The following is a 12135-nucleotide window of genomic DNA, read 5'->3' on the forward strand; positions in this document are numbered from 1 at the left end:
AAGTAAGAGATTCAAAAAAAGATAAAGAGGCTGAAATCAATGTCCTGAAAACCTAGCCAGGAATTCTAAATGGCCCAACTTAACTAACCTCAGCACTGCCGCATCAAGAAAGGGGTAAATAGCACCTAGTCGAATTTTTTTTTAAATAAATAAATAACGACCCAGTTCCTACCACAGGCAATTATGATAAGACTGAGTATAAATTCTAACACCAAATAGTGTACAAATTATAATTTCTACTTGATTCAAACTGCTTCTTCTTAAAGAAGAATCTGAATTCTTTTATTCTTAAGACATATTTGTGGCATATGACCTAGTGATAAAATTTTCAACCAGCTTGTATTCAAAAAGTTCACCAATGTGAGAGTTTATTACATCAACTATTGCTTTTTGGGAAACCCATGTGCCTTGTCACTCTCTTTCATAAGATTTCCTGTGGAAAATTCAATCCCTCATTCAGGAAAGGGCTGAACAAACGGTCTGATGGAAAATCTTCATACACTGCAACACAAGAAAATGAAAATGACTGTGAGCAGCCCGTGAAGCCGGCAGACACACACAGCGCATTGCTGTGTTCCCGCCTCGACTTTCCGTAAGCAGCAGGGAAAAGGTGCATCTCAAGAAATAGTCATAAACACTTTTCAGGACCTGAGCACACAATTTCACTTTCCGGGTTTAGTGGGCTTCCATTTAATTCTATGAGAAGTGTTTAAAACAACAGAACAACAGCTGAGATAGGGTTTAAAGTAACTTTTATGTCTTAGTGAAAATAAAGCCAGCTGATAGTTATCATTTTTAGATTATTTGATCTCACTCTCCTACTTTACCTCTCCAACCACCTCACAAAATGACGGTGAACGTCCCCTCCTGGGTCAGAAGGCTACGTAGAAAGTACCAGTCACATGGAGGTGTGCTTTGTTGTTTTATTTTTCAAAAGAAACATGTTTCATTCATGTGACTTAATAATTAAGATCAAGAAACAAACTCTATTCAATAAATATTAGCCAACACATGTCGTCATAGCTGCTCATCAGGTTTGGCCCCATGTTACACACATTTACATGAACATCTGCCATGTGCTGTCATGGGACATGGTGAGTGGGGACAGAGTCTCTGCTCTCACAGGGCACACAGCCTGGTGGGGGGCCGGTGTTCAATCATTGCCATTTTTTAATGTACTTACAAATTATGGGAAATGCTATTTAAAAAGAACAAAATGAGTCAATGAAAGAGAAAAATACAAGGACTGTATTTAGGCTGAGGGAAGACAGGGAACCTCTTTGAAGGGTTGACACTCCACTGAGACCCAAAGGACAATGCCGGTGCTGCAGGTGAAGGACAGGGACACACTGAAATAGGGCTGATATCCAGAATATACCCAAATCTCTTTAAACTCAACAAGAAGAATGAATAACCTGATTAAAAAATGAGCAAAATGCCTGAACACACACCTCATCATAGAAGGAATCTAGATGCCAAAGAACTCTATGGAAACATGCTCCACAGCATCTGTCATCAAGGGGATGCAGACTGAAACAGCGAGGTACCACTGCACAACTGTCAGAACTGCCAAAACGCAGAACACTGACAGCACCGAATGCTGGTGAGGACGTGGAGCGACAGGAATTCCCATGCATTGCTGGTGGGAATGTTAAATGGCCCAGATACTTTGGAAGACGGTCTGGCAATTTTTTACAAAACTAAACGTACTCCTACCATATGATCCGGCAACTGTGCCCCTTGGTGTTTACTCGACAAAATGGAAACTTATGTCTACACACAAATCTGCATACAGATGTTAATAGCAGCTTTATTCATAATCACCAGAGCTCAGAAGCAACTAAGCTGTTTTCAGTAGGTGGATGGATAAATAAACTGTGGTCCAGCCAGAAAATGGACTATTATTTGGTGTTAAAATGGAATGAGTTATCAAGGCATGGAAAGACATGGAGGAACCTTAAATGCATATTATTAAGTGAAAGAAGCCAATCTGGGAAGGTTCTGCAACTGTCTGATTCCAACTGTATGGTGTTCTGGGAAAGGCAAAACCACAGAGACTAAAAGATCAGTGGCTGTCAGAGGCTAGAGGGGAAGGAGCAATGAATGAGGTGCAGCACGGAGCATTTTTAGGGTCACTAAGACAGACTACTCTATATGAGGCTGTGACGGTGCATACATGTCATTGTACATCTGTCCAAACCCACAGAGTGCACACCACCAAGTGTAAATCCTAGTGTCAAGTATGGGCTCTGGGTGATGATGACGTGTCAGTGTAGGTTCGCCCATTGTCGCAAATGCACGCTCTGGTGCAGGCGTCAATAGTGAGGAGGCTGTGGGGACAAACTGCAGTTCATACACCCAATCCAGCCCCAGGCACCGCTGTGAATAAAGCTCTGCGGGTGTGTGGATTGTTCGGCCGCTCTGGCGTCTGAACAGCAGAGCTGAGCAGCTGCACCAGAGATCAGGAGGCTTGCAGACTCTGAAATACTTACTTCCAAGCCCTTGACAGAGAAAATTCTGCTCAGCCCTTTTCTACACGAATCAGAATTCACCCTGATGAGACAGGACAGCAGGGCCCAAACCAGGCATGGTTAATGTGACTGAAGCAATGTTTTAGTTCCAACACCTTTGCTGAAGTCCTGCAGGTCCAGTGACAGAATGTAGCCAGGAAGCGTCTGCAGGAGGAGTCAGTAGCAGGTCTTCCCGCCAGGCTCTGGGATGCCGGGGGCCGCGCGCTGCACGGGGGCCACCCGCCTGAAGAAGGCGGACTTGCAGTGGAAGCCGATCAACTCATAGAGCTCGGAGAGGATGCTGCACTGCTGAATTCACTCCTCAGAACGCTGAAGCACAGGGAGAAAAGCAACAAGCATCTGAACGAAACATGTAAGTGAACAAAGACCCAGAATAAAAGTTTTCCCTTAAAACAGAGACCCGATGACACAGGAAGGAAGAGGAAGGCTGACTTCGTGCACTGACGGGACCGGATGCAGAAACGCAGGGAAGCAGCGCAGTGCAGATGCTCCAGACCCCTCCGGGCCCCACCTCTCTGCGTTCAGCCTGTCCTTTTACTAGAAAGGCCTGTATTCCCTGAAACAGAGGAATCTGATAACCACACATGAGAAACAGAGAAGGGAAAGAGGAAAAGGAAGGGAAAGTAAAGGAACAACAGTTCATCTAGACCCTAGGGTTTGGACGGGACTTTCACCAAACACACAACTTCTCAAAGCACAGAGCACACAGTGAGAGGCTGACAGAGTGACTGCGACTTCTGCTCCTTAAGCAGCAGCTACCTGCCAGCACACGCTGCGCCCCTTACTGAATCATTACAATCATCTCAGAAACGATTATTACCCCGGCTCACAGGCAAGGACATCTGAAACTCGGGGAGGAATTATTATCATCCTGGAAAAAGTCCCCTGACCCAGAAGTGTCAGAGCCTCCAGTAGAACCTGGACTAAAATGCTCCGGTTCACCACAGGCCCTGAGGCTCAGGCTGAGGCCATGTCAGGTCTGCACGGGCCCAGAGCATGAGTCTGTGCGACAGGGAATGCTCCCACTTGAAGTGCCAGGCCAAGACACTCAAGAACCTATGAAATGGAACCAAATCCCCAAACTAATTTCCAACCGACTGCCCTGTCCGGGAGGACTGCTCGGCACATCTGTGCTGTCACCTGTGCACAGGCTGAGCAAGGGGCCCAGAGAGTGGCATGACGTCCCAGTGGAAGTGGCTTGGAGACCACTTCATCACAGGAGAGACTCTCCCGGATTCCAACGTTAACTCTCCATTCCATTTCCAACTGGAAAGTAAGTTTAGACTTGTTTTCCTCTCCTAGAAACAAAGAGAGTGGTAACATCAGCAGGAAACTCAAGACAGAGGAAGTCTCCTGGCCATCTGGAAGGATAGGCCCGGGAGGGAACAGAGACAGGGATCAGAAAGACCCGATTTCCAGTCCAAAGTCTGCACGTCACTCGATTTGACAGTTACCGTATTAATACAGGTGATAAAATCTAATTATGATTCTTGGGAAAACTAAATGAAATAACGTATGCCACTAGCATAGGTCTAAAATCCTCCATGAGTATTCCAGAAATGGACGTGATCGTGGTTAGTTACTGTCTGCCAAGTCTTGGGTGCTAAGACCACATCAGCCAGCCAGAGATGTGACGGAGAATGCCTCACCAGCCAGCAGCCTTCTCCAACTTGGAAACTCATAGTATCTGAAGAACAGGCAGTGGTGGATGCTTTGGGACACTCTGGAGGTAGCACTCCAGTGATGACATTAAAAAGCTGTGGAGAATTTAGAGGACCATGCAGTTCAAATACAGAATACACATTCCATGTCTACCCACATTGATCTCTAGCTATGATGATTCAGAGAGGAAATACATATTCAAACTTACAACAATTTCCCACATAAGTGCATCAAAACTATTTGGAAAGAATGTAACTTTCTTTAGATCACAAAGCGGGGATTACAAGGTTTGTTCTAAGAGCCCTACTTGTAAAACATCTGCTAACATAACTGGGTCCACTATCAGTCATCAACATTCGAAGAGAAGGATGGAAAAGAACAAAGCCAAGCTAATATACTCCAGTCTTTTGTTGGGTTACGATGTCACAGAGGAGATGGACAAGTCGTCAAGGAGCCACTCTGCCGTGATCACGGAGCCGGGGAACGGGATGGGCGGCAAGATGTATGACGCAGCTGCAGCTGTGCCCACGCTTCTAGGCAGGTACCCAAAGTCACCTCGACAAGGTGTCAAACGCTTGTGCCCACGTCATCATCACCTGACATGTATTAAAGAGAAATGAAAACCTATAAACGGCCAATACCCTTGGTGGGTACACTGTCCAAAGAGCAATGTCACAGTTTGACAACTGACCATCTCAGTTCCCTGGGATTCATTCTTGGAGAACCTTAAAAACCACTCCTCTGTCCTCAAGAAGTGCTGCCTACTTGCCCTATATTTGGCTCAGGGATACAGCACGTTCACGTGGTCTTTAATGTCTGCACAGCTTTGACTGTCTTTCTCCAGGTTCACTTGTCCATTCTGAAGAGGCCTGAGTTAAGTCCATCCTCTGTAAGATCAATTCCCTCCAGTGACAAGTCATCGAGCCTGCAATTAAAAGCCAACTGAACAGGACTGTCCTCAGCTAAAAAGTTCACCCACCCTTCACTGCTTTCTTAATCTCCTCTCCTGGCTAATTGCAACAGACTAACACCTCCCTCCACCCAGCTCCCCAACTATGACAAACAGAAAGTAAGGTCCATCAAAGAGGAGACAACTCCATAGTCACCTCTGAATTCCTAGCATATAGTAATGACAATAAATAGAACTATGATTATGGCTTCTTTCCTTTAAAAGCTTTCTGGTTATTTAAATGAGACCTTGGAAGAGAGGTGTTTGGGTCCAGTATCTTGATCCAGAAGACTCTGGAGGTCTTTTTTGGAATGGCTGTTCACTGATTCATTCAAAACACAACTTCTCATTCCTGGAGAAGCTGTGATTTTCGGCCAGGAGTTTGTGGTCACTCTCATGCCAGAACAGCTTTAAACTAAATCCTTACCTTGGATTTGTTATTTTCCCCTGTTCCAAAAAAAATTGACTTTCCTTATTTTCTTGCCTTGAGGAATGTTTTTTTTTCTTTCTTTCTAATTCACCCTTTAGTAAAGCAGGCTTCTCAGGATGTGCTTGGCCTTACATAGGAACAGCCATCCAACTCCCAGTGTCAGAGGCCTGGGGCTCACCTCCGACCCTCATGTCAGGGCAAGTGAAACTCAGTTCAGGAGCCAACCAGCACCCCGGGGATTCTAAGGCTCGTGTATCTCCGAGAATTTCTGCTTTCTGGTTTGTCTTGGCTTCTGAGGATTTCCCCTCACTTTCTTGACAATTAGCTGTGCAGCATGAAAGATGAGGAAGGAAGGTTTTATTTCTTAATCAGCATTTTAAGGAACTTGTGTAATGAAGGTTTTCACAAGTTTCTAGAATCCTCCATTGCCAAGACAGAAAACACACTAGATATTTTCTAAATTTAGGAATCATGTGCATTTTTTCTTTGCTTTAGTTTTCTTAACTGCTAACAGACATTTTTTAATTAAAAAAAATATGGCCGCTAATAGGATAGAACATTGAAGGGGCAAACAAAATTAAAGGGCAAAGACAGAAAAATGATAAGTACTCTACAAAGTTAATAGAATACATACACTATGGATCAGATCAGCAATTCTCAGCAACAGCTAATTGAAACATGACCATGAGGTAAAACTTCTCTCCTGTCAGGAGATGGCCAACAGAAAATTGAATTAAAACAACAAATTAAAATTCTAAGTCTGGCGAGGTATAGAAGGCTACCAGCTACATGTGTCTTCTTCTGGAAAGGAGGGAGGCTCACCAGCCCTTTACTGTGGGGCCTGAGCCCAGGGGAGGGCGGTGAAATGAGCTCTGTAAGTACCCAATTAGCAAAGTGAGTGATGAATAAAGAGACGTGAGCTTTAATGACAGAGATGATACTACTATTCACTTGTCCTGTAAAGTATGTCTTCACGTTCAGTGATCAATACCTCGGCGTCCTGAGGGATTGAGATTATAGGAAAATGCACAGCCCGGGCCCAGACCTCCTCTTTGAGCTCGTGACACTGCACTTAGATGTCTCAAGGGCACCTCCAACTCTACCTGCACAGAGCTGACTTCACGGATCTCCTCCCATAGCCTTCCTGCCCAGGAACCCTGGTCGGGAGGGGAAGGTCTCACTGCCTCTTCCAGCTCAGGCCCATCACTCACAGATGGGCCTGGACCCCTTCTTCAGGGCCCAGATTTCCTCAGTCACTGAGTCCCACCACCCACACCTGTCCTACCAGGTACTCACTGGCACTCACTCAGCACTGACTCTGTGCTGGGGTCCATGCTGCACACTGTGCACATGTTATCTCACTCAATCTCCACAGCAGTCCTAGGAAGTGGGTACATCACTGCTTCAATTGATTAGATAAATTGTTTCACTTCCTTGAGTGCATCGTTCAAAGTGACACGGCTACCGAGCCAAAAACCTGGGACTGAAAACCACTTGAAAACTGAACACTGCTACACCTCGCAGCCACCCTACTCTGACTCATCACATCACCTCCTGCCGAGCCTACTAAATGTTTGCAAGCATTTTACAAGCACAAAAGTGATCTACGAGAGCACCCCACTCCCCTACTTAAAATCTGTCAATGACGGTCCACTGCCCTTAAGGGAAAGCCCCACCGCGCCTGAGCACAGCCCAATGGCCCGGCGTCCTCGTTCCCTGAGCGGCCGCGCTGCCTCACCCACCACGCAGCTCTACACGTGCCGTGTCCAGGACAAGGATGCTGACTCCGTACAACCTGGGGCTCTTCTCACTCGAACAATGATCACCCTCTTCAATACTGACTCTCAGAAAAATGTTTTCTCTGGATGAATCAATATCTTTTTCCTTACAACTTCCAGTCATTGATAATGAGCTTCCGCCAAAAGAGAGAAGAACTATTCCTCAGTCTCCTTATCTGAAAAGTGGGAATAACAAGGAAATATGTGAGGTTTTAAGAGAAATAATATTCATGTGAGGCTGAGTGACAATTCCCAACATACACTAAGCACTCAATATGTGCTTACTTAATATTAATAAGAATAGATTCCATTCCAGCAAACTTAAATCAATGTTTTATGGCTTTGTCCAACAGACTACAGACAAACTGTTGGACGAACCCCTTTGAGCAGATCAGCACAAGCGTCCTGGGAGAGGTAAGCGCTGGCTCCAGTTTCAGGGGCAGCCAACCAGCACTACGGGGCGGGGGCAGTTTGCTCAAACTCTTACATGTTGCTTGAGCATTTAGTTGTCGTTATTGAATAAAGACAGGTGTTCTTTAGTCAAAGCTCCTGAAACATAAATCTTCAAAGATTGATGCAAATTAGGTTTCAAGTACAACATTCTCCCTAGGAATTATTTGAAAATCATAGTCTTAGCTCCTCTGCACATCAAAAGGGCATGTTCTTAATGTATCTGACTATATACACTGAAAGGATTGTTTAAAAGAAATTTAGATGAAGCCATCCTAAATAAGCTCTCAGTATTATCTGCACAAAGCCCCACCCAAGGGTCTCATTTCTCACTTCCATGTAGGTGTTCAGGTTGCTTAACCTGGGTCTTGCTTTCTTATAACACGGGTGAGGGAATAGTTGTGGATAGATTTATGTAGCAAATATATACCTAGTGTATTTGCTGTGTAGGAATCCTAGAAATAAACAAATTGATATATAGTCCCACCCTTAAGAACCTCAGTCTTTCCATTTACAACAGCATTAAAAATAAAATGGGAGACACATTTAACAAAAATTTACAAGGTTTGTACATTGAAAATTTTGAAGTCTCACCGAAAAAAATTTTAAAAGATCTACATATATGGAAGACATCCCATGTTCGAGGAATGGTAGACAATATTGTTAAAAATATTAAGACTCCCCAAAGTGATCTACAAATTCAATGGAATCCCTATCAAAATTCCAGCTGTCTTCTTTGCAAAAACTGATCCCAAAATTCATATGGAAGTGCAAGGGACCAAGGTCAGCCAAAACAATCTGGAAAAAGAAGAGCAAAGTTGGAGGACTCACTTTAAATGTTACTACAAATCTATAGTACTCAAGTCATTATGGTACTGGCATAAGTTTGGATACGTAAATCTATGAGACACAATAAAAACTCCAGGGGGGGAAACTTACATTTACAGTCAGTTTTCCACAAGAGTGCCAACAACACACCATTGAAAGAATAGTCTATTCAACAGATGGAGCAGGGTCACCTGGGTATTTGCAGGCAAAAGAAAGAATCTGGAATCTTGAACCCCTATTGTATACAACAAATAAAAATTAATTCAAAATGGATCACAGAGAGAAACGTAAAATCTAAACCTATAAACTTTCTAAAAGAAGACATAGTATAAATCTTTGTGGTCCTAGGATAGGCTATGCTTTCCTAGATATAATACCAACAGCAGAAGTGATAAAAAAAAAAAAACACAGATAAACTGGACTTCATGAAATTTAAAACCATTTGTTACAAAGGACATCATCAAGAAAATGAAATGAAAGGGGAAGGGGGTAGCTCAAGTGATAGAGTGCATGCTTGGTAAAAAAAAATGAATAAATCTAATTACCTCCCCTATAAAGAAATTGTTTTAATGTTTAAAAAAAGTAATATGAAACGACAATCTGCAGACTAGGAGAAAAATTTTGCAAGCATATATCTAATAAGAGACTAGTATCCAGGATATAAAACAAATGCTTACAACTGAACAATACAAAGAAAATCGACCCAATTTTTAAATTTGCCAAGGATTTAAATAGATACACAATTGGCCAATAAGCATATGAAAAGATGCTCAGCATCACTAGCCAAATCGAAATCAAAATGAGATCTCATCTTACACCCACTAGGATGTTTATAATCAAAACATGGGCAATAACAAGTGTCCGACAGGAGGCAGGGAAATGGGAACCCTCATATGCAGCCAGTAGAAAGAGACAACGGTGCAGCTTCTTTGGAAAAGTCTGGTGTTTCCTCAAAAGGCTAGAGTTATCATATGGCTCAGCAATTCCACTCCTACATATAGTGTCATCCCTCAGTGTCCTCGGGGGGTTGGATTCAGGAACCCACCACCCTGGATCCCATAATCCAAGGATGTTCGAGTCCCTTTACAATCAGCCATCTGGATCCATGAAGTGGAATCTACAGATATGGTGGGCCAACTTTACAGCCAACAGAATGAAAACATATTCTCACAAAAACTTGCACATCAATATTCATAGCAGTATCATTCAGAGTAGCCAAAAGTTACAAACAATATCCATCCATCAATGAATGGATAAAGAAGATGATCAAGAATAGTCCCACAAACTTTTGGTCATTGAATCTTTGACAAAGGAGCTGAGAAAATACAATGGAGTAAAGATAGCCTCTTCAGCAAATGGTGTAGGGAAAACTGGACAGCTGCATATAAATCAATGAAGTTAGACTACTCCCTCACAGCATACACAAAAATAAACTCAAAATGCCTTAAAGATTTAAACATGTAGGCAAGACACTTTAAACCTCTTAGAAGAAAACAGGCAAAACATCTGACATACATCTCAGCAATATTCTCCTAGAGCAGTCTACACAAGCAATAGAAATACAAGCAAAAATATATGTGGGATCTAATTAAACTTACAAGTTTTGCACAGCAAAGGAAACAGTAAGCAAAATAAAAAGACAACCTATGGAATGGGAGAAAATATTTGCAATGAATGAGACTGACAAGGGCTTAATTCCCAGAATATATAAACAGCTTTTACACTTGATAAGAAAGAAAAACAAACCATTCAATCCAAAAATGGGCAGAAGATCTAAACAAACCTTTCTCCAATGAAAACATACAAATGGCCAATAGGCACATGAAAAAATGCCCAATATCACTATCAGAGAAATGCAAATCAAAACTACAATCAAGTATCACCTCACACAAGTCAGAATAGCCATCATTCAGAAGTTCACAAACAATAAATGCTGGAGAGGCTGTGAAGAATATGGAACCCTCTACACTGTGCTGGGAATGCAGTTTGGTGGAGCCATTGTGGAAAATAGTATGGAGATTCCCCAAAAGACAAAAAATTGACTTCCATATGACACAGCAATCCCACTCCTGGGCATATATCCAGAGGGAACCCTAATTCAAAAAGACACCTGCACGCCAATGTTCACAGCAGCACTATTTACAATAGCCAAGACATGGAAACAACCTAAATGTCCAATGACAGATGACTGGATAAAGAGGTTGTAGTATAAATATACCACAGACTACTACTCAGCCATAAAAAATAATAAAATAATGCCATTTGCAGCAACATGAATGGACCTGGAGAATGTCATTCTAAGAGAATTAAGCCAGAAAGAGAAAGAAAATTACCATATGAGATCGCTCTTATGTGGAATCTAAAAGAAAGAAAACAAAACAAAACTAAACAAGACCAACATCTACAGAAAAGAAACAGGCACAGAGACATAGAATGCAAACTATGGTTACCAGAGGGGAGAGGGTGTCGGAAGGGATACATTGGGAGTTCAAGATTTGCAGATACTGACTATGTATAGAATAAACAGCAAGCTTATACTGTATAGCACAGGGAAATATATTTACTAACTTTTAGTAACTTATGTTGAAAAAGATTATGAAAATGAATACATGTATGTTCCTATAGAACTGAAGTGTTGTGCTGTAAACAAGAAACTGATGCAACATTATAAACTGACTAGACTTCAATGAAACTATTTTTAAATACACCAAAAACAAAAAAAAAGAAAAAAGATATTATTAAACCAAAAGAATAAATTAATGTTTCAGGCTACAACATGGATGATCCTTCAAAATGTATGCTAAAATAAGCCAGACACAAACGGACAAATACTGCCCTTTTAGGTGAAGTGTATCTAAGTGTTCATTGTACTACTCCTGTAAATTTTCCGGAAGTTTGGTCTATCAAAATAAAAATAAAGTGTACTATTCATTAAAAACATTAAACGATTCCTCACAGGAGGACTTTAAATAATAAATGAAGAAATGCATGTAAAGGTCCTGGAACAACACTTTGCATGTCCACAGTCACTGCTGTCACTGTTACTCAGAGGGTGGTGCCAGCGCTGATGAGAGCTGCCTCCACTCACTCCCCTGCAGACAAGAGTGAGGGCCTGGGCTCTGACAGGCAGGGGAACCGAGAACCTGGGTCAGATACAGCCACGCCCCAAACTCTGCGGTACCCAACTTTCTTATACAAACTGCTACATGTAACGTAAACACGCTACAGGGATGTATCTTACAACACAGGGAATACAGCCAATGTTTTACAATAACTATAAATGGAGCATCTATTGTACACCAGAAGCTTATATCATATTGTAAATCAGCTATACCGTGATAAAAAACTAAAAAATAATTTAAAAATTGTATCACTTTAGTATTCAATTCAGTTTTTAAGTAACTACTAAACAGCTTAGAATGTATAAATGCATTTAAGTGTGATAAGATTGTTTACATATATATTTACTTTCAGCCTCCTGCTAAAAGAGAAATTTAACATTTTTTA

At 42.1% G+C, this 12135-nt stretch overlaps 1 pseudogene; it reads right to left on the minus strand.

Annotated features, from left to right (window-relative positions):
- Positions 1 to 4531: 4531 nt before the first annotated feature.
- LOC140694612 (melanocortin-2 receptor accessory protein 2-like) overlaps positions 4532 to 12135 on the minus strand; it is a 75054-nt pseudogene continuing 67450 nt past the window's right edge.

This window comes from Vicugna pacos, unplaced genomic scaffold (assembly GCF_048564905.1).
Source record: "Vicugna pacos unplaced genomic scaffold, VicPac4 scaffold_66, whole genome shotgun sequence".
NCBI lineage: Eukaryota > Metazoa > Chordata > Mammalia > Artiodactyla > Camelidae > Vicugna > Vicugna pacos.